We start from the raw sequence: 26,769 nt of genomic DNA, 5'->3' as shown, positions 1-26,769 counted from the left end.
CCAAAAATAAATAAATTTTGTGGTTCCATCCGCCTTTGCAGGACTTGATTGGTCATTGGCAAGCACCCTTTGTCTGATACCCTATCCTCTCTAGGATGACTACTTGAGCTCCCTTGATAAGATAACCATCGCTTCTGTAATCTTGTTAGTAGGCCATTGGGTAGCCACCATGCACCCTTTGTCTGATACCCTAGCCACTTTAGGGTGGGACGCCTTGGGCACACTTGGATTGGCCTTCCTTTCTTTGGGCCTCAGAGGGGATGTTGAGCTAAAAAATGCATTACATGCTGATTAGCCTCTTAAATAGTCCCAAAACACATTTATTTAATGAAAAATATAAAAACGGTGTGCAGTTTGAGAGAGTTTCAATGAAACCCTAATTTGGGAGGGTTCATCCAATCTATAAATACATAGACTGCCCACATTTAGTCTTAATCCATTTGTGCAAGTTTCTCACTCTACCATGCAGATTTTAATCATCAGCCACCTACCATCTGTTGTCCAATCATCAATGACTGCAGCCCATCAATCCAATCCTAGGCGGCTTGTTTTCAACCATCACCTTGCTTTTTGGAGATCTCCATCTGTTGCATCATCATAGCACTTGATCGGCTTGCATTTTCAACATGTGGTGTCAGGTGACAAGCTTCTACCATCTCTCCCACCATGCGATTGCTATAGTACCTGCATTTTTGTTGTCCAACAAGCCGCCTACATCAGCAAACACCTCTCCCATTGTCGCCTAACAATTCTTCGCCCCGAGTGCTCAGTTTTGGGCCTTCTCTAATGATACACTGCTACGTTTACCAAATTTCATTCTCCAACTACTGTGTTTTGGTGACCAGTCTGTTGCCCTTCATTATGCAGCACTCTCTCATCTCCAACTCGTGGTTACAACACTCGCGATCGGTCTTCGATGGACGTCACTCTCCAATACTACAACTCTATCTTTGGGCACTTTATAAACTCTTCATTCATTTATAGTTTTCATTCACTTCAGAGTTGTGTTCTTTCTCTCTCTTGCTTGCCGCTTTGGGGTTGGATGCCTTGGGCACACTTGGGTTGGCCTTCCTTTCTTGCCTTGTTTTGGGCCTGAGAGGAGATGTTAAGCTAAGAAATGCATTACATGCTGAGTAGCCTTTTAAACAGTCCTAAAACACATTTATTTAATGAAAAATGCAAAAATGGTGTGCAGTTCGAGAGAGTTTCAATGAAACCCTAATTTGGGAGAGTCGAGACTCCATCCATATCTATAAATACATAGACTGCCCACGTTTAGTCTTAATCCATTTGTGCAAGTTTCTCACTCTACCATGCAGATTTTAATCATCAGCCACCTACCATCTGTTGTCCAATCATCAATGACTGCAGCCCATCACTCCACTCCATTCCTAAGCGGCTTGTTTTCAACCATCATTTTGCTTTTTGGAGATCTCTATCTGTCACATCATCATAGCACTTGATCAGCTTGCATTTTCAACATGTGGTGTCAGGTGACAAACTTCTACCATCTCTCCCACCATGCAATTGCTATAGTACCTGCATTTTTGCTATCCAACAAGCCGCCTACATCAGCAAATACCTCTCCCATTGTCGCCTAATAATTCTTCGCCCCAAGTGCTCAGTTTTGGGCCTTCTCTAATGATACACTGCTACGTTTACCAAATTTCATTCTCCAACTACTGTGTTTTGGTGACCAGTCTGTTGCCTTCATTATGTAGCACTCTCTCATCTCCAACTCGCGGTTACAACACTCGCGATCGGTCTCTAATGGACGTCACTCTCCAATACTACGACTCTTTGGACACTTTATACACTCTTCATTTATTTATAGTTTTCATTCACTTCAGAGTTGTGTCCTTTCTCTCTCTTGCTTGTGTTTGTTTCTATGTTTGAGTTTTGAGTTTTGCATTTAGGGTTTGAGTTTTGTACATCTGTGTCTATATCATTGTCTTTCTGTCGTGGTCATACACTTTGTGTTTCCTTAGTACAAGCCCAAGTAGCTACTCCACAATTTTCTTCACACATTGCAGCAATTGTTTAGGCTAAACTTTGATACCCAAATCGTAACCTAGATGATGTGCGATATTGCCACGTGGAACCACCACACCTTGCCATCCCGAGGCCTATAAATCTAATTTAGTGCAACTAATGAGAGACAATTTAGTAGCATTAATATGAAGACCCAAAGATGTCCAAAACATCCAATGCCTTACAGAGGTTATCCTTATCTGTCTTCAATATCATGAAAGTGTCATCAGTCAATGCCTACCCAACAAAATGTTAATTCAAAGGACAGGATAATCCACGCAATTGCCTAGTCTCAACTTATATCATGAAGGTATCATCAACCAATGCTTGCCCAAAAAAATGTTGTTTCAAAGGACGGGATAATCCAACCAACTACCCAGTCTCAACTAGATGCAATAATATGGAGAAATCGGATGGGTAGCAAGGGTAAAAAACAAGGGACTCAAAGCACAACCGAATCTAGTTGACTATGCAAGAATAAAGGGTTCCATGACATCACCATTCAACATCATTACTAATGGTGTACATCAATTGGGACATGCATGGCCCAAAACCAATGGTACACACAAGCTCTACAAGGAAAGACCATTCCAAGTAGTCAAAAGCCTTCTCCAAATCCAGTTGGACCAAGACAACTCTCACAAGGATGTGAAATTTTGATGCTTTGCTTAGCATTTGATTAAGTTGTTAATCATGTGATGTGCAAGTTAGTTATTTCACAATGACAAGCCAAGGACCCCGAGATGTCAGTGGGTGTCAAAGGCAAAAGTTGCAATAAGTTATCCTTGACATGTACTAGGTGGTACCTAGTGCTAGATTTTGGCCTAAATAATTTTATTAGCCCTTAATGTCAATGGTGACATTAGGAACAATGTATTCATTAATTAATTTATGCCAGTTCAAGGCTTAATAAATGCTCATAATTGCTTGGATGACAAATTGGCTTATAGCCAATTTAATTGTTGGTTGGCACAATTATTTTTTTGAGCAAGATTTAATAATTAAAAAAATTATAATTATAATTATAATTAATTTTTATACTTAATATTCTAAAAAGTAATTTAATTAAATTGAAAAATGCAATTAGAAGGCTGCCACTTGGCAATACCTTCCCATGTAGGTGAGGGAAAGGCTACATGATGCTAGTAGAGTCTCATTCTGACATGGTGGAGATTGGAAGAGAAAGAGAGAGAGTTGCTACAACAATTTCCAAGCCATCGGTGACTATCAAAGAGCTATCCCCAACTGATCAAGAGACCATTGGAGACAGATGAGAGCCCCTATAGGCTATCTACAGGCAAGTGACAAGTTTTGAGCCCACAAGGGCAGGTGACTACATGTGGGGCTTTTGTTGATGGTGGATGACAAATTGGCCTAGCCAATTTAATTGTTGGTTGGCACAATTATTTTTTTGAGCAAGCATTAATAATTAAATTAATTTTTAAAATTATAACTAAATTAATTTTTATAATTAAAATTTTGAAAAGTAATTTAATTGGACTGAAAAATGCAATTAGAAAGGTGCCACTTGGGAACACCTTCCCATGCAGGTGAGAGAAAGGCTATGTAAGGCTAGTGGAGTCTCATTCCGACATGGTGGAGATTGGAAGAGGAAGAGAGAGAGTTGCTGCAACAAATTTCCAACCATTGGAGACTATCAAAGAGCTACTCCCAGCTGATCAAGAGGCCCTTGGAGGTAGATGACAGCCCCTATAGGCTATCTACAAGCAAGTGACAACAAGTTTTGGGACCACAAGGCCAGGTGACTGCATGTGGGGCTTTTGTCGATGGTGGGCTGCAGCAATTAGCCATTCATAGCAAGGCAATAATTAAATTTCAGCCAATTTTGGTGATAAAACTCTAAAATTTCTCTCTCCAACTTCCTCTCCATTCTCTCAACCAATTCACAACTTCCCTCAAGAGACTTCAGCCAAATTCAATCCAAAGTGGGTACAATTGAAGAATTTCTATTGCTAAAACCTAATTTACAACAAAAATTAGGGTTCACCAACCACCTTGGGAAGAGTGCTTAGAAATAGGGGCATGGTATTTGAAATTCAGCAACTGAAGTATGGAAATTTTAGAGAATTTCAAGAGGGCAACCAGTCAACATCAAGTTTGAGGTAGAATTTTTAATCCAAGGAGCACCTCGAGGGTCAATCCCCAAGCAAACCAAGCGGCAAATTGGTTTGAAGGCTTGCTAGTTGCTATGGACAACAAGATGTGTTAAAGATTGAAGGAGATTAGGCTAGACCTTTGTGTCCTTCAACCTTTAGCAATGTAAGTCAAAGAAATACTGCAAGGGGCACCAGTTTTGGGGCCATCAAGTATCCAATATCCAAGATTAAGTGGTAACATTTGCATTTTCAGTTTATGTGGATTTTATGCTTGCTGTAATTAGTGCCTAATCGAGTTATTTACAACCCCCTATCCAAGAAGAAAGGCTAGTTTCAACAACCTTTTGAGTAGAGTGTTGTGCATAATCTATGCCCATCTACACATTCAGAATATTATGCAAAATATTATTGCCCTTAATGAATCCATACTAATGAGGATGCACAATGCCAGGGAAGTGCTTATGGAGACGATTAGCCAACATCTTTGAAAAAAACTAATAGATGGTACCCATCAAAATTGGTCTCCAATCTCTCTCTCTTTTTTTTCGTGAAGATAATTGAATGAAGTAGTAAATATTTACATGAGACCATCAAGTCAACATTCTCACCATATCTCTTATATGCTATTACATCAGACCATTAGGTCAGCATACTCAATCTCTCTCACACTGTCACTATAGAAATCTACAAGATGTGAGTAGGCTCTCAGAACAACCTATTACATAAGCAATTCTAATAAATCAGATAGAAAGAACAGCTGGAGTAGAGCGAACAATTGCTAGCCAGGGAGTAGCAATGTCTGGAAGGACCAGGTCTGGTGACATCATAGAAGCGATTTTCCATAAGATCAATCCACGCACACGGGCCACATGCCCATGGTTGCCCGATGCCGAATCAAAAATAAAGGCATTGCGAGTACGCCATATGTGCCACACGACTGTCCATCTAAGAAAATGGAATAGGCAAGAACAATCTGAAGACAAAGAGGACATAGAGGACATATTTCCCATAATCCACGAACGAGCTGGTATGCGGTGCTAGGTCACCGAGAACCACACACGGGAAATGAAATTCCGGATCTGTCTTGCAACAGGGCAAGAGACAAAGAGGTGAAGCAATGTCTCATCGCATGTAGTACAGAAAACATAGAGGCCTGTAGAGATCTTTCGGGCACGGAGCACTTCTCCCATTGGAAGAACCCCAATGAGCAGCCTCCACATGAACACTTTACCTTGATACCGAACCTTAGACTTCCAAAGCTGGATAAATCTGTCCCGCCACTTCTTTTTGCTATCCTTGAGATGCCAGACCTTATTAACCTTCCCCGTGACCCATCTTTTAGCTTCCACCATCTGATGATATATCTAATTCGCTAACCTTTTCTGAAAGTCATCAGGAAGCACAAACTTCCAGTCATGCCATGGATGCAATGGCTGTACCGCAGGCAAAGGAGAGAACCTCTGAAGCCTGTCTTGTATTGATGACCGAATGTCCCTGTATCCACAAGGCATCCTAAAGTACTGACGAATACGCCTAAAAGAATAAAGGTAGGGCTGCCTAGGAATAACCCCATCATAGACTGTCCTCAACCCTAACCTAGCCATCCAATTAAACTTATCTCGCTACAAATCTTTGTGTGGCCAATCCAACAACCTTGAGGAAGCCAATATTTCTCCTTGCAGCGAATTTTCCTCTTTACGAATATCCGGAGGATGCCACACAACAAAACGAAGCATGTCCTGCCAGGAAGCAATTAAATGAGAAATGAGAAAAGACTGGGAGACCTTTATGGGCCTCATAGAATTAAGTGCATGCCACCAGGAAGCATGAATAACCGTGCTTCCATGAGAGATGCCAATCTTTTCTATGAAGAATTTGGCAATATCTGACCAAGGATGACATTGAATACATAGACTCTACAAAAGGAACAGCCTCAAAGCAGCCATATGGAAATTAACATCCAACAAAGCTGCACCCCCCATCCTTTTTGGAGTAGTCACATGTTGCCAGGAGATCCATACCTACCCCAAACGATTGCCTTTCTTTTTCCACAGCATAAATCTGATACGCTGGACCAATTCCAAAAGGGACTTCTTAGTCCAAGGTAGCAATGGCAAAAAGAACGAAATCATACTGATCATGATGCATTGAGCCACTTTTAGCCTAACATAAAGAGGCCAACTCTGAGATTTCTAGTACATGAACCTATCATGGATTCAGGATGCCATCCAATCCAACAAAGCACGGGGAGCAACCTCCACACCAATAGGATATCCCAGGTGTCTAGTTATATTGCCCCTCGGGATCACAATTCCATTCCATCCCTAGGCCTACAGATCATTCTCTGTACAAGAGGAAGGGTGGATTTCTGAGTATTAATATGAAGACCCAATGCCAAAGCAAAAAGGTTCCAAGCCACCATTGCCCGATTGACATTAACAGGATCTGCCTTGAGGAACATAAAAGAATCATCTACCAAAGATTGGCCCACCAGCTGATCATCGCCAGGAAGAGATAAGCCAACTATCTCACCTTGAGCTGCCAACTTATCCAATAATGAGAGCATTGGGTGAGTTACCAAAGCAAACAACAAGGGGCTGAGTGGACAGCCTTGCCCAAGAGACAGAGAGAAGGCGATTTCCTCCGTAATCCCTCCATTAAGAGCAATATGAGCCACAACACCCTGATTGATGGTATCAACTAGAGAAATCATACGGGACCCATTGTAGACATTAATTGCTGCAAAAATGACCAACTGACATGATCAAATGCCTTCTCAATATCCAACCGAAGCATAACAACCTACTGGCTAGAAGCTTTGGCATAATCGATTCCCAGCTGGACATTCAAAATGTTGTGCATTATATTCCACCCTTTAATGAAACCGTATTGACGTGGATGAATAAGGTGCGGAAATACTTTTTGCAATCTGTTGGCAATGATCTTGGAGAAGATTTTATATAATGATCCCATAACTAAAATGAGTCTCCATTGTTTCAAAGAGGATGGAGAGGGAACTTTGGGCAACAACTTGAAGGCATCATACCCGAGTTCCACATCTGCTGACACAATCGAGTTAATGGGTCCTTAAGCAATTGCACATTGGCTGAAAACACCTCATTAGGAAGCCCATCCTAGCCTGGACTTTTCCTTCGAGGCAAGTGAGACAGTACTTCTTCCACTTCCTCTTTAGAAATATCGGCCTCCATTAGATTCACCCATTCTGGTTCAACCTGATTACTAACCAGGCCACAAATGTATGTTCGAGCAAAGAGAACAGCATCTGTAAGGATCTCTTGCAAACCCAACAAGGCCCTATAAAAGTCATCAGTCATCCGAATAATGGAGGCAAGATCAATCACCATATCACCTTGCCCATCCTCTAAGCACACAATATTTTCCTAGGCATATTTCTGATACAGACAAGTAAAAATTTGATGAGTTTTATTGTTGTTATCATGTAAAGCTTCGGCTTTGGCTAACAGTTTGTATTTTGCATACTCCTCTTCCTGAAGAGATTGACCCCTGCCTTTCAGCCATTCAATACAAGTGAGCAAGTCATCATCAGAATCCCTAGTCTGACACAAGCCAAGGAATGGGCTAATAAATCTTGAGCATGTTGCAATTCAGCTCGAAACAAGGAAGCATGCTGAATACCATATTGTCGAGATAAGGCTCACGCATTATCCCTAAAAACCGCCCATGCTTCCATTCTTGTAGATAGAACCTTCAAGCTAAAAGAAGCTATCAGGTGCTGAATATCTCCAAAAACTGATTTTACTGCAAAAAAGATTGATTAAACCGAAAAGGCAAATGGGCAAGGAGGGCCTTGAATACATGAACACGTCTGTGGCTCATTTCCAGGACCAAAGGGTAATGATTTGACAAAACATGTTGTCATTCCACCCACATATCAATGACTGCAAGAAGAAAGGAGTCACTTTGGCAGATGTAGATTCTATCCAGTTTGGCCCAAGTATTTGGATGCTGAAAAGAGCGATAAGTATATCCGGCTTGTGATGGATACATCTAGGACTACATGTCCCGTTTCAAAGATGCCGCTGCAAGAGCATCCCAAGCTACCACTCAAGACCATCCATAACTGAATGCAGAGAGGTCGCCCGCTCTGCAGAAGCACAAGCATTAAAGTCACCCATAACAAAGCCTTGACGAGCCAAGGCAAGGCAGTGCACGTCATCCCAAAGCTGACAACAATCCCTTGCATTAGAAGGAGCATACATGCCTACAATCCACAGAACCTCCCTCTCATAACATATTTCCAAGATCAGAAATCCGCCACGGGTATCTTGAGAAACCAATGCTGGTTACAGGGAGGATTTGACAACCAACATAACTCCTGATTTGTATGGAGCGCGACCACTAAAAAAGAGCGATAATCCTTATACACATAAGAAGATCCAACCAAAGAATGTTGTTTGTGCTCCACAGCACAAAAAACATCCCAATTTCTAGCAAGCACAACTTTCCACAACCGATACTGCTGGCTGCCTGAAGAAATACCTTTTACATTCCACAAAGCAAGTTTCATGATCAATCAGAAAATAAGAAAAACTACTGAACCATCGCTTTCCCTTTCCCTTTTACATCTATAGCCTTGGCAGCCTAGAATCTCTCCATTTCAGTAGATATGACATCTACAAGATATGCTCTTTGCAAACCCGCAATCGAAGCTCGGGAAGGAAGCTATAGTTGTTGGGAGCGAAAAACGTCCCGAGAAAGCACAAGCCTTCCCCGAGCATCAAATTGCAAGGCTGAATCAAAAGTCCTTCTATCTCCCACTGTTGGGGTACACAAAGATTGAGGTTTCATATAAAAACCCCTACCTCTGCGTTGGAAGGTCTAAGTGATCGGGGGCGGTGAAGGATGGGAAAGATTCAATCGAGAATCTTGCCTAGCATTACGACGAACCACAGTGACCCAAGAATCCTCCCGAAGAGACAAATTCCACCCTACCACAGTCGAAGGACGCTCCCCCCCCCCTTGTGAGGGTCATTCTTCTTACCTTCCTCACGACCTTGTTGGGGAAGGTGCTCTAGATCAGGTACTATTTGCTGAAACATGTGCTGAGGGTGGTGGTCTTGCATTTCCATATCTTGATCGATATGGCCTTGCAGTACCTCCGTATTTTTGTCGCATTCCGAAACGAAATGGCCCAACTAATCGCATCTGAAACAATGTCCTGCAAAAGTACCCTATTTCAACTCGTACACCAATGTTTGTAAGCCTGGAACTTCAAAACAAATTTTTGTCAAGCAAGATTTGCCTGTATCCCACAGCATACATGCCCTGTTCCTATTACGAGAAGCCAGCCGAGGTTCCACCAAAATCTCACCAAGGGTTCTTAGTACCATAGGGAGAAGTCTCCAAAGATGCGCAAGAAAATCCACCACCTCTACCCAAATTGGGCAAGCTTGTCTCAGCATGTCTTGAAATTCAGCCAGGGGTCTTCAAGGGACCGCATGAACTAGCTGCCCATCCATAAACAAAGGAATGCATTGCATAACAAAAGCCCGTACTTCTGCAGAACGAAATAGAACCTCAAAGAAACCCTTCGGGCCATCATAAATCTCTTCAACCAGGGGAACCTGCATATGCCCTGAAGCATCATCTGGGCACTGTTCAAAACTGACAAGCATAGACTGCAGCCAAGCACGAATTCTGGTGATCAAAGGAGTCCTAGTAAAATAAAATATGGCTGCCCTCTCATGGAAAGCAACTATCTGTTGTAGAACCAGGTCAGTTCCCATGACTGCTACTACTTGATCCCCTTCCGGTAATGTGTTAGCTTTATCCTCATTACTGTGGACATAATCCAACATAAGATGATTGGCAATGGCCAGCGTGAACTATAAAGACCCATTAGGTTGCAGACAGGAAACATGAACCTCAGGCTGAGGCGAATTCGGGCCGAAGGCTGGTTCTTCAACCGACATCCTACAACGTTTGCCCATCTCTTCACTATCCATCAATGGCCCAGGTTCATCTGCCAACGAATCACCATCCAAGTCAGCCAAGTCTTTGTCATTCCCTTGCCCAATCTGCTGATCGAGAAAGGCCATATCGATACCATTAGATTCCTGCAGGTTTGCCATAGCAGAAGCAGATTCCGATCCCAAAATGCTTCCTCTGTCTCTTACTCTGTGCAAAACCCTCAGAATGTGCTACAGGATCTCTGCACAGTTCCAAACTGACAGTTCGCTATTAAGCTGGCTGTCTGAAGTGGTCTTCACACTCTTTCTCTCTCTCTCTCTCTCTCTTACACTGTCACAGAGCAGGGCAGCACAGGGAAGAAGGGCACGCAGCGCAGGGCAATGGCTGATCGCACGCAGGACAGCCAAGAGCAGATGCAGACGAGCCAGATGGGTGCACAGAAGCAGGGATCCGCAATGCCTTGGTCCGATAGCATGCCCTCTCTCTCTCTCTCTCTCACAGTCGCTCACTCTGTTAGAGCAAGGCGACATAGAACAACAGGTCGCACGCCAATAGGATGTGTTGATGCCTAGGCGGACACAATACCTGGACGAGACACGCTTCCTCTAACGAAGACAGGTTTGCACGATGAGGAGGACCACAGCTCTATCAGACAGGGCGCGTAGGTCCAGGTGAAGGCAACGGCAGCGACCCACAGGTCAGACAGACGGCAGTAGGTCTAGGCACACAGGCAACGGCATAGTCTCTCTCTCTCTCTCTCTCTCTCTCTCTCTCTCTCTCTCTCATTTTAATTAATGAATATTAAGAACACGCCTTTCAACCTACCTAGCAAAACCAAAGAAAGGCAACGAACACTCATAGAGTCCAAAGGCTATGAAAATACAAAGCCATTGTATAAAGAAGGGGATCATGAAGCACGCACAACAAGGGCATTACAAATGATATCCATCCATGGAGCAGCCACCTCTCCAAGTATCAAACCAGTTGAAACCATGGACGTAATCTGCCATAATAGCGAATCCTCAAACAAATTCCCCACAAATGCATGAGGCCAAATCAAAAATTTAAGTATTGCCTATCCATTAGATGTGCCAAAGACCAGTCCATCACATAAAATGAAAAAGACAAGGGTGTTCTAGATATAAAGTAGTCATAGATGGCATCTTTCCAAGAACTCAAGAACCGATGATCACCCATTGATATGTCACTAAGGTCCTAAATGGGAAATGAAGTTTCAATCTTGTCTTGCAATTGGGCAAGAGATTAATAGATGAATAGGGGCCTTATCACATGTAGTGCAAAAGATAAATTTACCACTAGAGATTTTGCAACCAAGTAACATATCCCCTATGGGAAGACCCCCAATAAGAAGCCTCCATATAAAAACTTTGCCTAGTAAGGAGGCTTAGACTTCCATAATTGAAAGCATTTCATGATAATCTGATTGGCTGAATGCTTTAATAAATTATCTAGTTTCACAAAAGCCCAATCCAACCATGGGGATGAAAGCCACAAATCTCACAAAGGGGAATGCCATGAATCTGCTGCCTCCAAGCTTGACCAAATCACCCTGTAACATCAAGATACCTGAAAGGACTAATGAATACACCAAAAAGAATAAACGCGAGGCTGACCAAGAATAACAACATCATGTATAGTCAGACCTAATTTTGCCATACTAGTAAACTTATCAATCCCCAAGTGCTTATCAAGCCAATCAAGCAACTTGGATGCAGTCAAGACCTTAGCTTGCAAGGAATTAGCCTCCATTCTTGAGTTAGGAGGACACCAAGAAGTAAAGCAAAGGATCTCTTGCCAAGGAGGCAATTAGATGTGAAAGAAGAAAAGACTAAGAAGTTTTGACTAATTGAGTGCAATTTAAGACATTCCACCGTATATCCCACAACAAGCAAGTTATATTTATATTATGGGATGACAAGCAAGGCTCCAACAAAACCTGTCCAAGTGAGTGCAAGACTAGAGGAAGAAGCCTCCAAATTTGCAAAGGAAATTTATCTCCTCCACCCATGCCTACCACAAAAATCATCTTGGAATTCCTCTGAGGGTTGCCACGGAATGACATTAACTTTTTTTACCATCTAAAAACAAAGGGATGTTTTGCATTATCCAAGCATGAGCATCAAGGGTGAAAAATCAGCTGCTGCCCTGCTGTCCCAGCCCGAAACGGATGCACCAACAACAATAGGAGCATCAAAGACTGTGATCTTCAGGAGAAAGTGCATCAGCAGCAATTGTCAGCTTCCCAAGGTCAAGAATATGCAATCTCCATCACCAAAATGGTCTCCAATGGCTGGGAATTGGTCCCAAGGACAACAACTGATTTTGATCAGTTCTTCGCGACAAATCTCAAAATTTTCTTTCTTTACAACATTCTCTCATCTCCTTCAGCCTATGCTCAGCCATTCTCAGCAATTCTCAGCCATTTGGATGAGATTTCAGCCATTTTTGGTGGGCTAATCTGTAATTTCTGCAATAAACCCTAACTTCTACTGTGAATTAGGGTTTACTACAGAAATTACAGATCAGCCCACCAAAAGTGGCTGAGATCTCCTCCGAATGGCTGAGCATAGGCTGAAGGAGATGAGAGAATGCTGTAGAGAGAGAAAATTTTGAGATTTGTCGCAAAGAACTGATCAAAATCAGCTGCTGCCCTGCTGTCCCAGCCCCAAACGGATGCACCAACAACAATAGGAGCATCAAAGACTGTGATCTTCAGGAGAAAGTGCATCAGCAGCAATTGTCAGCTTCCCAAGGTCAAGAATATGCAATCTCCATCACCAAAATGGTCTCCAATGGCTGGGAATTGGTCCCAAGGACAGCAACTGATTTTGATCAGTTCTTCACGACAAATCTCAAAATTTTCTTTCTTTACAACATTCTCTCATCTCCTTCAGCCTATGCTCAGCCATTCTCAGCAATTCTCAGCCATTTGGATGAGATTTCAGCCATTTTTGGTGGGCTGATCTATAATTTCTGCAGTAAACCCTAATTTACAACAGAAATTAGGGTTTAGCAGCCACCTTGGGATCCATGCCAGAGATTGAAGGCTCGTGGGACTGAAATCAGCAGCTGATAATTGAGGATTATCAGGGGATTTCAGGAGCCAGCCCATCCCAAATTGATTTGGGGCAGCATTTGGCCAGCCAAGGGTCAAATTGGAGAAGAAGTCCTAGGTGAATCAAGGGGCAAATGACCCAAAAGGCTTGTTGGTCATTTATGACAGCAAGAGCAATTGGTTAGCAGGAGGAGATTGAAGAATCTCAAGTTGTACTCCTTCCAATTGAATGAAAAGCTAAAGAAATACTGCAAGGGGCGCCAATTTTGGGGGGGTGTCTACTGTCCAAGAATATTATGGTAAAGTGTGTATTTCATTTTATGTGCATTTATTTATTGCTGCAATTAACTCTTAAATCAGATTATCACCACCCATTCCAAGAAGGAAGGCTGGTTTCACCTTTGTGGAGCTTCTATCTTTCCTACAAAATCATTAGCCTAGTACACTGTATCTAAAGGGAAAAATTCAAATTTACCTTCAATTTCTTGTTGAGCCCAATACATGAGGATAAGGTCATACTTGGCTCTTGAAATCCCATATGGTCTATGGAATCCATGGTAGTCCGAAGTCTCTTGAAATCACATGCAGTCTATGGACTCCATGGTAGTGTCAAAGGATAGCGGAGCAAGCTGTGTGGCACACTCCCGCTCGTTTCTTGATGGATTTGGCTCAGGAGAATGAAGGGGTGATATTGTATTTGGTGTCATTTTGCCCTCCTATTGTTCTTGCTTCTTGCAAAGGGCTTTCAAATTAAAAGCCTAGGTTTCTTCAAAGAGATCCTAGCTCTGACACCATGTAAAGAAATACCCTAATGCAGAAATAGAAATAGAAGCATACAACAAAGCATAAACTAAACAAAACATAATTAGGGTTAGGGTAACTCAAAGATAATGAACATAGAGAAGATCATAAATGAATGAATCTATAAAATACAATGCTCATGCAACAAACATACTATGCAGTGATAGAATATTGTACCCTGAACTCTCATGTTTTGAGGACCAAGGCAGAGATAATGAGCGAGTGTGTCATACCCCTGACGGATCATGGAATGCAATAAGGCAACCTTCAAGATGTTTGATAGCAACAAACGCACCAATAGTGATGCCGTGAATTAATGTCGAATGACAGAGGAGAGAAAAAATTGCAAAACACCGTAGCCTGTGGCAACATCCTAGGCAATAGCTGGAAGGAGCAAACACATTTTTTTGGATGATGTGGACAGCAAGGCAGCAGCTGCAAATACAAACGCAGCAATGGAAGGTGGTTGCTTGGCTGTTCGGACAGCAAGCGTAGTAATGGAAGGTGTAGACTATGTAGTGGAGGCTCAAAACAGGTGCCAGATGGATGTAGACAATGTCAAGTAGCCTTAGTTGAATGTCCTTCACGAATGGGGTGTGGGCAACAAAGCTAGAGCACCTAAAACCTGCAAAAACGAGATTGGTTGAATGGGAGGGCAAGCTATCTATTTATAGAAAGTTTGGGGCCTCCCAAATTAGGGTTTTACATGTAGGACACTGAAACTCTCTCGAGCTGCTCTTGGTTTAAAGAATGGTTTAATTTCATTAACTAACTTGAATTTTGGGGTTGTTTAATTAAAGTTAATGGTAATTTAGCTCAACACCCCCAAGTTTGTCCTTTTTGCATTGATCTGCCCACTACCTCAACTGTGCCCCTTCTTTTCTACCCATCATGCCGAGCTTGTCCAAGCTATTGGCATCTCCCCTGTCGAAACCCACCACGAGGCCCACTCCTTGGGAATCCTACTTGCTGGATATGGTCCAACAGCTACAACAAGAAAACAAAATGTTCAAAGCGGAGCTGATAGAAACAAAGAAGGTCCAAAACCTGGAAGAACAAATCACTCGGCAAAAGAAAGTTGAAGACATGAACATCCATCAACTACAGCAATTTGAACCACAACAAGAATTTCATGTAAAGAAAGTCATTACATAGATTGAAGAAAAACAACACAACAATGGGTTGCCAAGGAAATCCAAGTAGGGTGCTTGCATGAGAGATGCGATAAGGTTGAGAATTGGAGGTTGAAGAGATATAGAAAGACATTGTGTAGGGTCATCCCCTTCATCAACATTGGAGACCCATCAATCACAATCAAAGGAAAGCATTTGGTTTTACAATACACAACAATGCAAGAAAAGATAGAGGTAATGAAACAAACTAGATCTCTACAAGGAACTAAGATATGGATGGCAAATGACCTTACACCCAACATGAAAACAAGGGAATGGGCTATTTGTCAATGAGGTAAAGCCGTCATTGTAGAGTTTTGGGCACCCAAAGCAAATTGAAAATGATCATCTAAGGATGTCTAGGTGGATTTTGATAACTATATCCCTATCCCCTAATGATAGGATAATCTTAGGGCTACTTTTTTAGTCTTTAGATTGATTATGCCGTTTGGCACCCGAAATGGAATATAGAAATAATGTTTGATGAATCTAATCTTGTCCTTTAGGCCAGTTATAGCCTCCACAAGATGCTACTATAACTCTCTCTATTTTTTTTTTCATAATAGGTAATTATATTAATTACGAATAAGTACAAGATTACATGATTACAAGATGCGTGATGGCTCTAGGCCATCATGCATAACCTCACTTTACAAAAGTTCAAATAACTAAAAGAGTACAAAAGTCATAGCAAAGAAGCAGCAAAGATTGGCGTAAGCCAAGGAACAAAGTCCTCCCTAGAAAGGAGATCGGTGTGCTGAATAAGGTCAAGTTGCCAATGTAGAAGACCTTTCAACTTGGCAAGGTTAGTTTGCACCCCAGATACGAAATCAAAAACAAAAGCATTCCAAGTTGTCCAATTGTGCCAACAACCCCAAAAACGGAGGAACAAAAACAGAATCTTCATATGTGATTGAGCTAGAGAAGGGTATTTGGGCCAAGCAAAGACCCAATCAAAGAGGTGCAGCGATGTGCCAACCACATCTTGCCAAATAGTAGACAAAAGGGACCTGATTTTTTGTGCCAAAGGGCACGAAAGAAAATGGTGGCGAGAAGTTTCCGTAATGGTGAGATAGTAAAAACAAGCACCATTTGAGATGTGGCATTGTGCAAACACCGTGATGAGAGGCAACCCACCATCCATGACTTGCCAAAGGAATACTTCACTTTTGTAGGGTGCCTTATTGAACCAACCCTCCAAAACAGTCATTTTCTACCACTGCCAAGATTTGTGTACGCTCCAAATAGTATTGGCCCTAGTGACCAACAAATGGTGGTCCTTAATTATAGCATGGTATACTTGATTAGCCAAAGCCCTTTCTAGTTGGAGTCGACCTGCAAGGTCCCGACTCGCAATCCTACCATGGTCAGTTAGGAACGAGGGCAAAGAAGGGCTCTCTAGGCAACAATGTCGTCAAAAGGTGGTCCCACAAGTCCTTGTAGCCTCAAGGGATGCGAAAAGCCTCCTGGCAGTGTGGAAAGACATCAACCCCCAACGAGTCACGAGAGTGGCATCAAAACCAAAGACAAGCCTAGTCATGCCATGCAATTAAATTTAGAGCAAGTCTCTTGCTTCCCATCCCACAGAATCATCTTTGACACTGTCAACCATTCCATCTAAAAAGAGTTAGCAGTCAACCAATCCTCCACAAGGTGCAACTTGGCCTTTTGAAGAACCAACTTCCACAAGTAGACAAGCTAGGCAAGCAAGAAGGAAAATAAGGAAAATAAGGAAAATAAGGAAAATAGTGCATCAACATTATGAATCTACCACCAAAAACCGCAAATGGTCATGTTACCATGAACAAACCTGGGATTTCCAACTGCCACATGACATTCCCACCAGGGATCACCATCCCTTGCCATTGCAAAGACTACAGATCCAGTACAGAAAATGAGGGAAGATTTGGTTGCATTAATACAAAGACTAGAGGCTTGGCCAAAAAGTTTCCAAACATCCAATGTCATGTGGAGGTTCTGTTGTTCTGCTTTGAGAATCATACATGTGTCATCCACTAGCGATTGGCCGACAAAATGCTTGCCAAAGGGAAGAGAGAGACCAGTCAACTGTCCCATGGTCACCAAGTGAGAAAGCATAGAAAGGACTGGATGGGTCGCCAAGGCAAAAAACAAGGGACTCGAAGGGCAACCCTATCTAACTGATTGCGCCAGAGTGAACAGCTCACTAACCCCACCATTTAGAATGACTTGCAAATAAGCATTCGTATTGATTGTGTGCATCGGATGGGACATGCGCAAACTGAAACCCATAACATGCATGAGCTCTGCCAAAAAAGACTAATCCAAATAATCAAAACCCTTTTCAAGATGCGGAGAATAACACCATGGACATGCCCTTACACTACATCGACAAGATGGTGGGCTGAGGCTTGGCCTGTGGATGCGCTATCTGGCAGGCTTTCGTCTGGCACCCTACGTGCCTATGCCCTTCCACGTCGCTCGTCGCATGCTGGAGCTGGCTCGTGTGAACTCCTCCAACCTGGTATACGACCTTGACTGTGGAGATGCTCGCCTTCTCATCGCAGGATTCAGGAGACTGGTCTAGTGGAGACCAGATGGCTGGAGGCCTGATGCACACTGCAGGACAGTCTACCTCCATGGATTCTCTCAACAACTGATGATGAAGCGCGAGGCACAAGAGCAAACTCTGCAAAACAGGTCGTGTCTCCCTCATGAACAGACTAGCGGACCTGCAGCCCTATCCGTCCAGTGACCTGCAACCTTATCCGTCTGGTGACCTGCACGCTACCGCCCTGCTTCTACAGCTTGTTAAAGAGACAAACAGGCGGCGACTTCATTGTTGCTGTGCGCACCAAGGGGACCAGCTGTGCCCCTGCTCTTCTGCCCTGTACACCCATTGCTCTTCCTCCAACATGCAGGAACAAGCCACCAGAGAGAGACCAAAACAAAATAGAGATATAGCATCTTCTTCTGCACTGCCTGTGGGGCACCTAGTCCCTGACCTGTGCAATGCTACTGTGATCTATATTGTCTGCTGTCCAAACTTCTCCTGTAGGTATTGGGTTCAGCAGCATGAGACCTGCAGCCACTCAGCAGTAAAACCCTACCAGCATGCAACAGAAATAGTGACAAAAAGAGGGCTCACAGCAATCGCCCTGCCTACCACGCCTCAACCGGCTTTGCCCACACTCTCTCCTCGCTTTGCAGCCATGGACACTTCCTCAGCCTCCTCATCCACCCTTGCAGCCTTCGTAAGATTCCTTGCACAAGCAACCTCCATCTCCCCTTCCCCCGCACAACATCAATAGGCAAACCAACGGCTATACCTTACACCAATAGACCATGTGAAGCACCTGCACCACCAACACATGCAGCTAGCGTATTGTCCGAGATTGCAGCCGGTCCTCCACCATCCCCAGGGAGTTCCAGTGCAGTCCCCCCGCATACACTCAGCCCATGCCTTCCCACCAATCCGCTTTGCTCCAAATACAAAGTTGGCACTCAGGGAGAGAGTATCAGCCCTAGAAGCGTCATCCTTGGCCTGCAAAATGGTTGGAGATCATCCGCCTATCCACATTCTTAAGGACTCCATCCAATCTGCTCTTACTGGCACCCCAGTCAAGATCACGCGAGTGGTGCCCCTCGAAAAGGCATGCTTCAAACTCCAGTTCAGCTCACCCAAGCAGATGGAGGCAGCACTCGCTACCAGCCTACTTGATGTCAAGACCTCAATAGCATACTTTGACAAATGGATCAAGGGCCAGGACTAATCCTAGCTTGGAGATGGCACTGCCATCACCATCTCTTTTCTTGGCCTTGATGAGTATTTTACGCCATACCTTTCTGAGATTGGCAGTGCATTCGGCCACATCATACAGAGGGATGGGACTTTTGCCGACACAGTCTCAGAAGGTCCACACAGATACCCTTCGGTCCGAGTGATAATACCCACGGAGTCCTTGCACTGCCTTCCCCAAACTATTAGGATTCCCTCCATTCACAAGGGATTTCTTATCCGGCTAGTCTCTTATACAAGCCTCCTTGGTCAATACTTTGCTTGCAGGATGATTGGACATCTCGCAACTAAATGTCCTAGGACACACCGACGGTAGACCTCCTTCAAGGATGAGGGAGGTGGTAGACCCGAGACGCATCAAACGAGTGATGCACAACGCTAGAGATGGCGCAAGACTAGACAGAGGAGGAGACAGCGCCAACGAAGAGAGCGCATTGCTGAGAGGCACAGGCACAACGGCCTAGAGCCGAGACGGTGAAGAGTGATCATGGACCTTGTAAATGCCCCGAAACAACGTAGTATGCTAAACAATTATGATATTCGCTTGTTTTCAAGATTTAACATAAAAGAGAATGAACACTTAAAGCTGAAAATGAAAATTACTCACAAAATTATAGCCCTGAAAATGTAAAAGTAATGGAGATAAGATTGAGAGTTGAAGATGGGCAACCCCCCCCCCCCGAAGGAATGTATTTCTGCTCAATCCAAGTCCCTTAGGGAAGAGCTCAGTCACAATCAACTTGAGAGTGAGGAGAAGTAATTCTCACTCTCACAAGATCATGCAAAGATGTACAAACACACATACATTATCTATTACGCAATGATAAGAACTGATTTCTTTACAGTATGAGAGAAGAAAGAGGGGAAATCAGCCTTTCTCCATCGTTGATCAGCAGTACATGGATAGGGCTTGCTTCTTATTGCTAAAATGGAAGAAAGAGCTCGAGAAGGAGGTGCTGTAATGAATTTACAGGCTTGCTGTCCTGTAAAATAGCAATGATAGAAGAGGGAATATGGAGGAATTTGATAATGGAGAAGTGGGGGATGATGATGGGGATGAATGGGGCCAGTTTCTGGCTATCTGTGGGTGTTGTACATGAGTTTACAGCAAAGAAAAATGATGTTGAATGAAGAAAAACGAGCTCTTATTTATAGGAGAGGGAAAAGCTAGTACAAAAGGGGAAAGTGGAGTAGCACAAGACAAGTGTCCAACCACATGTCATGAGATGTGACAAGTGGTGGGACTCTTGGAAACTTATGTGACAAGTGTCTTTGACACTTGTCTCTTCTCTATGGCCTTCCTTTTTGGGCTGAATACTGTCAAGAATAGAAACAACCAAATTTAGTAAGCACAGTCAGAGTACAGAATTTACTATTTTTAGAATGACATCCCTATTTTTTAGGACGCATTTTTAGGCTAATTCGAGGCTCCTAAAATTTAGGGACCTCCTAAAATTTAGGGACCCCCCAATATGGGTATCATATGAAAGCTTTTTCCGTGTACATCGCAAAAACGGTATCAGAATCTTCATGTGACTTTCCTATGCAAAGAAATGTGCATTTCAAACTTTCAGCCCACACATGCATATTGTACAAGCATTTCATGATCATGCCATCTTGTTGATTGTAACTGTTTGTTCTGGCGGATCTAGCCTACACTTCAAGGCATCAATCCTTTCTGTGTGCGAGTCTAACCCTGATATGCGTGAGTTCTGGTCACAGGTGCCCAATCGGGCCATATAGGTGGAAGTGTGAACTATCTTTTCTCTAACCCACCACGTGGGTTTCACCATAACCTGTGACCACTCATCAGTGGCCAGCTCCAATGCACTTTTCTTTATTTCTAATTAGTGCAAAGGAAACAAATTTAATAAATCATTATATAGACAAATTAATGAAAAATGATATAAATTCTGTTTTTATAGAGTTGTGATAGACCTTAAGCTGTCAGCCCATGCAAAGCCACTCCATCCCCCCACTACTCCCATAGATGCTCCTCTGAATACCCTAGAGCCAGAGGTCCCACAACCACTGATAGGGGCAACACTGCAAATGCATGTGATTCAGTCCACGGAGGTAGCGACACCAGTAGCTTCTTAGGAGCTACAACAGGTTACAAATACACCACAGTCCCCCAAACCATCACCTCACCTAGTTGAGCTTCCCGAGCTTAGCCCATCTTAGGTACCAGACACACCACAGGCAGGGAAGGCCATGATGACCCAGGACAATGAGCAAGAGATAGAGGACTTAGATGACTACTCTGAGGACTTTCCGCCATTACACCCCACAGCAAAGATAGTGGAGAGGACACATGATCGGGTATATACTAGGAGGCAGCAGAGGCAGGCATGAGCTGTACAGCCACGCCAGTCCGAGACGTTCAAACGCACTCCATGAGGATACTCTCATGGAATGTATGAGGTTTTAGAGATCATCACTTTAGGCAGGGCCGGAGCCTCATGCGATAGGATTTGCACAGAGCTCTAGTAGGAGGATTGATTGATTTTCTTATGTTACAAGAGCACCATCTTCCGATAGACAGGATATCCTGATGTTGTGGGAAGCTACTACCAGGTTAGAGTCACACTTACTAGCCAGCAGCTGTAGGTGCTACCAAGATACAGACTCGAGTATGCATATGTGTTGGGGAGCAATGGACTCAGTTGGTACAGGGCTGGGGTATTCTGATTCTAGGGAGAGCCATGTGGATCTCAGTGAGAGTGGAGGAGGCACTCATTGGTTTGTTGGCCATTTACGCCCCGAGTGGCCAATGAGAAAGGAGACAGTTCTGGACCACCCTTAATCAGTCTCTACCACAAGTTGATCACTAGGTGGTAGGGGGTGACTTTAACATGGTGGAGGCTCTTGAGGACAGGAGACGCAAATGCACAGAAATCATTAGGGGAGGAAAGCAAGCTGCTTGGGAGGAGTTCTTATTCCAAATTAGAGGCCAGGACCCATGGTTCATAGGACCACAAGCTCACTTCAGTTCTCTAGGAGAGACAGGGCGATAGGAGCCAGGACTTTCTCCATGATTGATCGATTTTATGTGGATGACTCGGCCTGTGATGGAGACGGCCTTACAGGCATCATACCTGGCACGACCCTCTTGGACCACTCACCGATTCAGATACTTCTTTTTGAGAGAGTAGGGGGACCCCATTCCAGTGTCAAGATTCCAGAGCACTTGTTTTATGAGGATGATCTTAGAGACACAGTCACACAGTGTTGGAGATCTAGACCCTTCTCAGCTGGACGGCGGGCAGCTAGTGACTTGGATGAGAGCCTATATGATATTAGTTCCCTCTTCAAAGAGGAGGCCACAAGGAGGAGACAGAGCCTTCTAGAGAAGGAAAGAGCTGCTAGGGCATCATTGATTGCCTTACAAAGGAAGGAGGAGAAACAACTAGGATGAAGATGGATAGTTGAGAGGATACATACCGCCAAGACAGAGATTAACTCCATGAAGGAAACTAGATCGAAGAACATATTTCATGCGAGAGCCTCTTTTTGGACTCAGTCTGGGGACAGGGTTAATAGGGATTTTTCCTGCACCACAAGGCCTAAACACTCTAGACAGGGTGTTTGGAGACTCAAGAGAGCTGATGGATCCATTACACAGGGCCCTCTAGAGGCGAGACAAGTGGCCACACATTACTATACATCCCTACTAGGATTCACCACTAAATCCCTTGGATATGAGAGAGATAGAGAAGCAGTTTGGCAAAGCATGCAGAAGGTGGTTACAGATGGGATGAGTAGACATCTAATGGCCCATTTTATAGAGGAGTTGGAGGAGGCACTTTAGGCACTACACTCAAACAAATGTCCAAGAGAAGATGGGACTAGATAAATACTTCTTTGTGAGCAGCTGGGTTCTTATCAAAAAAGGCCTTCACTCAGTCTTTCAGGAGATTATGGCATCAAGGACTATGCTAGAGAGACTCTCTGAGGGGCTGATTCATCTTATCCCGAAAGTAAGTGGAGATAGATTGGAGATCACATAGTGGAGACCGATCACCTTGCTTGGAACTGCTTATAAGATCCTTGCAAAGGAGATTAGTCTCAGGCTGACACCATTGATGTCAAATATTATACACCCCACTCAGACAGGCTTCATCTGAGAGCGCAGCATCTTGGACAACATCTTCACCTTCTGGGAGACCACAGCCTTGGCTAGATCCAGGAGGCAAGACCTTATTGTGCCTCTTCTTGACTTTGAGAAGGCATACGATCGTGTGGATTGGGAGTTCTTGGAGGGCACAATGCTGAGGATGGGCTTTCCAGAGTAGTGGGTCAAGGGTATAGCGGCCCTCTATTCTTCAGCACATAGCCAAGTCATGATTGGGGAGGGGCAAGAGGAGATAGATTCAACATCCATATATCAATCAAACAGGGATGTCCACTTGCTACATTCTTGTTTCTATTTGTAGCACAGGCCATGAGTTCCTTCTTGAGAAACAGATCTGCAGGTATCAAAGGCATCAAGCTACCCATCCTTGAATTTGAGGAGCTTCTTTATGTGGAGTTTGCCCATGATACAGCAATTCACTTGGATGGGAATGAGGGCAACTTTAGAGCCTTTGTAACAGCCATGGAGACATTTTGTAGAGCATTAGGATCACTAATTAATTGGCACAAATCCTATGGATTTTGGGTATGCGACACTAGACAGCCAAAGTGGCGACCACATGAGGATTTCACATGGGTTCCCCATGGGACCGTTGTGAGATATCTCAGATGCCATGTGGGGATTGACATTAACTCAGAGCAGCAGCTGGCACCCCTCCTTTTGAGCATCAGATAGAAGCTTTTGTATTGGAGCTCGGCGAGACTCTCATTGGCAGGAAGAGTAGTGGTTGCCAACCAAGTTCTTATGGCGACCATGTGGTACATCACTTCTTGTTGGCTTTCTCTAGGTCGTGTATCGACCAGGTGAAACGCCTCATCAGGAACTTCATTTGGTCAGGAGGAGATGGGAGTCCAGCCACAGCAAAGGTGGCTTGGGATATCATCATACAGCCTAGATCCAAAGGAGGATTGGGGATCATAGACCCAGATAGTCAGAGCAAAGCCTTATTGGTCAAGCTCATTGTCAAGGGTCTACTTCCAAGTGAGGAGCCCTAGAAAAAACTTGTGATGGGGAGGCTAGAGGACTTGACATCTACACATGGAGGACCATGGCAGCCCAACATTCATTGGATATTTCAAGAGATTATCACCACAGATTTAGGGAGGAGCTTCGAGGTCAGATTTGCAGCGGCCATTATTAGAGCTTGGAGTCATGGTCTTAGGGGAGCCAGGGCTATGATTGAGGCCGTGATGGAAGGGGCTCCACCAAATTTGCAAACTGAAACAACTTCCTCTTAGACTTGGATTGGTCTTTTCTCTAGAGGGGATATCCTTCTAGCAATCATTGCATCTAGCAGAGACAGGACATTCACTTTCACAGTTGAGGAGGATGGCTGCCTCCAGCGAGAGAACCTTGACCTTACAGCACTCAGTGCTGCTTGTTAGATATGATCAATGCCCCACCCTCATTAGGTGCTACCAATGATCCATGGTGCTCAAAGTTGTAAGGCCCCCATTATGAGGAGAAGCCAAATGTGAGCCCGGACATTGGTTGAGTCCTGACTTGTATATCAGATGAGGTCTATGTGACCGGATGGCAAAAAGGTGACTGTTGTGGGTCTAATCTTTGGGTTAGACGGAGTGGTTAAGTTGGTAGCAACTCGAGGCACATTGCATTGAGTTGCGTGGTAAGGGAGTTAAAAGGGGCCCCTATTGTGGGGTCCGGGGGCCGCGGAAGCGGCCCCTGGCTGGGGGGTCCCAGGGGGGCCAGCGGCCCCCCTGGTGGGGATCCGGGGGCAGCGCCCCCGGCCCGATGGTAAAGGGAATATTCCCTGGCTGACTAGTGGAGGCTCATATGGTAGGTCGGTCAATAGGCCGACCTAACGACCTTCGCGGGCTATAAAAGCTAAACCCCTTCGCAGCCATCACTCACTCATCTTTCACCCAGTCAGAGTTGTTGTTCTAGCTAGCCTTAAACTCTTCACCTATCTTCTGTCTAGATCGCCATCTAAGCTTCACACAGTGGAAGCGCACGGGTGGACAGAGCCATCTTTGTATCAGTTGTTTGGAGTTAAAGAATTTACTGATTCTCCTCTTATCTGTTGTGTACTCTCTATCTCTTTCTCAGATTCTGTTTGCTGCGCCGTGTAATATTTTACATGCTCCAGGCAAAGAATCAGAGTAGTGGCACACTTTGAAAGAAAATGGCATATAGACCCAAGCCCAACCACTTGTCTTATAGATGGATGGAGATATTGGGCTACCGGAGGAGGCCTCTAGAGAGACTTTAGTGGGATCCAAGAGAGTGGGTGTGCAAAGATCCCTTCCTTGATAGGCCATCCGACATCCCCTTACTAGATTGGGACGGAGGATACAGATGAGCAAGATTATAGCACAGCGTGCAGCCACCCCTCATTGGCATAGAGAGGGAGTCTCAGATGAGTTCGTATATGACTTTTGGAGGCGACTACATGACAGCTTCAGGCCCAAGAAGATCTCTCTCTTTCTATGGCTTTAGCCTAAATTCTCAGTCAAGCTTTGCAACTTGGCTTGCTTATACTGGAATTGTTGGATGAGATTTGCCAGCCTTGTGGCTAGTAGTAGTAGCTATGGATCATCTAGGAAATCAATCAACAAGGAGCAGACCAATGCCAGCATTGCTTCAACCACATGTCAATGTTGTCTACAAAGAGAAGCATGATGAGTACCATATTGCCTAGAAACCCTCTACACATTACAGAGCAGTTGCTGAAAGGAGTCACTACCGCCTATGGGAAAATCAATGAGAAACCTGTCAATTGGTTGTTTCATATAACCTTCAAAGACTGAGTGCTTCAGATAAGATGAATTAAAACACAATGGGAGTCTTTCCAAGAATTGTGCAAAAGGGGCAACATGGTGGGCAAGCATGTCGAACTACAAAGGAAAATGATCTAACAAAATGTATTGTTGTAGCACCTGGATATCCGAAATCTCTGGTAGGAAAGCATCATCATGTGTAACATATATACGGTTCAAGCAGGACCATGTGGCCAAGTACTATGTTGATTGAAAAGTAAACCCGAATCTGACGGAGCCAAGACCAAATATCCTGCTTCAAAACAACCCTCTCAAAATTATGCCACACACGACTCTCAGGTGCATCCATCACTGAGTGCTCAAAGGTAGACTTCGAATGATAAACGCACATGTTGAAATCTCCCATCAACATTCCCGATGTGCCAAGAGACAAGCAAGTTGCCAACCGATCCCATAGATCCCGTTAAGACAAAGAGTCATTGGATGCATAGAGGCCTACCAAACATAATACCTTCCCTTCGAATAGAATTTCAACAACTAGAGAACGGCCATATGTGTTGTTCTTGACAAGGGTTGGTTGGAACTTGCCATTCACCACAATCCACCATAAGCACACTTAAATAGTGCTAAGCTCAGCTCCCTGCATAAAACAACCGGAAGCCATGGCACTCCACAATTTTGCCAAGTTCACTATGACGTTTATGCTCAACAACACACAACACATCCCATTGATTGTCGTGGAGGATGCGCCACATATCATACTGCTTGCCACGTGAACAAATGCCATGCACATTCCAAGTGTGAAGCCTCATATGTCATGACCAAAGGATTTCAATGTTGAGGCTGATTTTGCCTCGACTACACTTTCACAACAAAAATATCAAGGGTGCCCTTGTCTAGAAAATCAGCCAAAACTACAAAAGTGTTTAAATACCTATGCTCCGCTTTGGAAGTATAGGGATCATATCC

General features: G+C 44.0%; 1 protein-coding gene across 6 annotated transcripts in view; it reads right to left on the bottom strand.

The window, feature by feature from the left end:
- The window catches only part of LOC148013418 (ABC transporter B family member 1-like), a 111,777-nt gene that overhangs the window by 8,416 nt on the left and 76,592 nt on the right, over positions 1-26,769 (bottom strand). The window lies entirely within an intron of this gene.

The sequence above is a fragment of the Lygodium microphyllum genome, chromosome 26 (assembly GCF_053477565.2).
Source record: "Lygodium microphyllum isolate KBCC chromosome 26, Lygodium_microphyllum_v1.1.10, whole genome shotgun sequence".
Taxonomy (NCBI): domain Eukaryota; kingdom Viridiplantae; phylum Streptophyta; class Polypodiopsida; order Schizaeales; family Lygodiaceae; genus Lygodium; species Lygodium microphyllum.
This window is presented reverse-complemented; position numbering and strand designations above follow the sequence as displayed.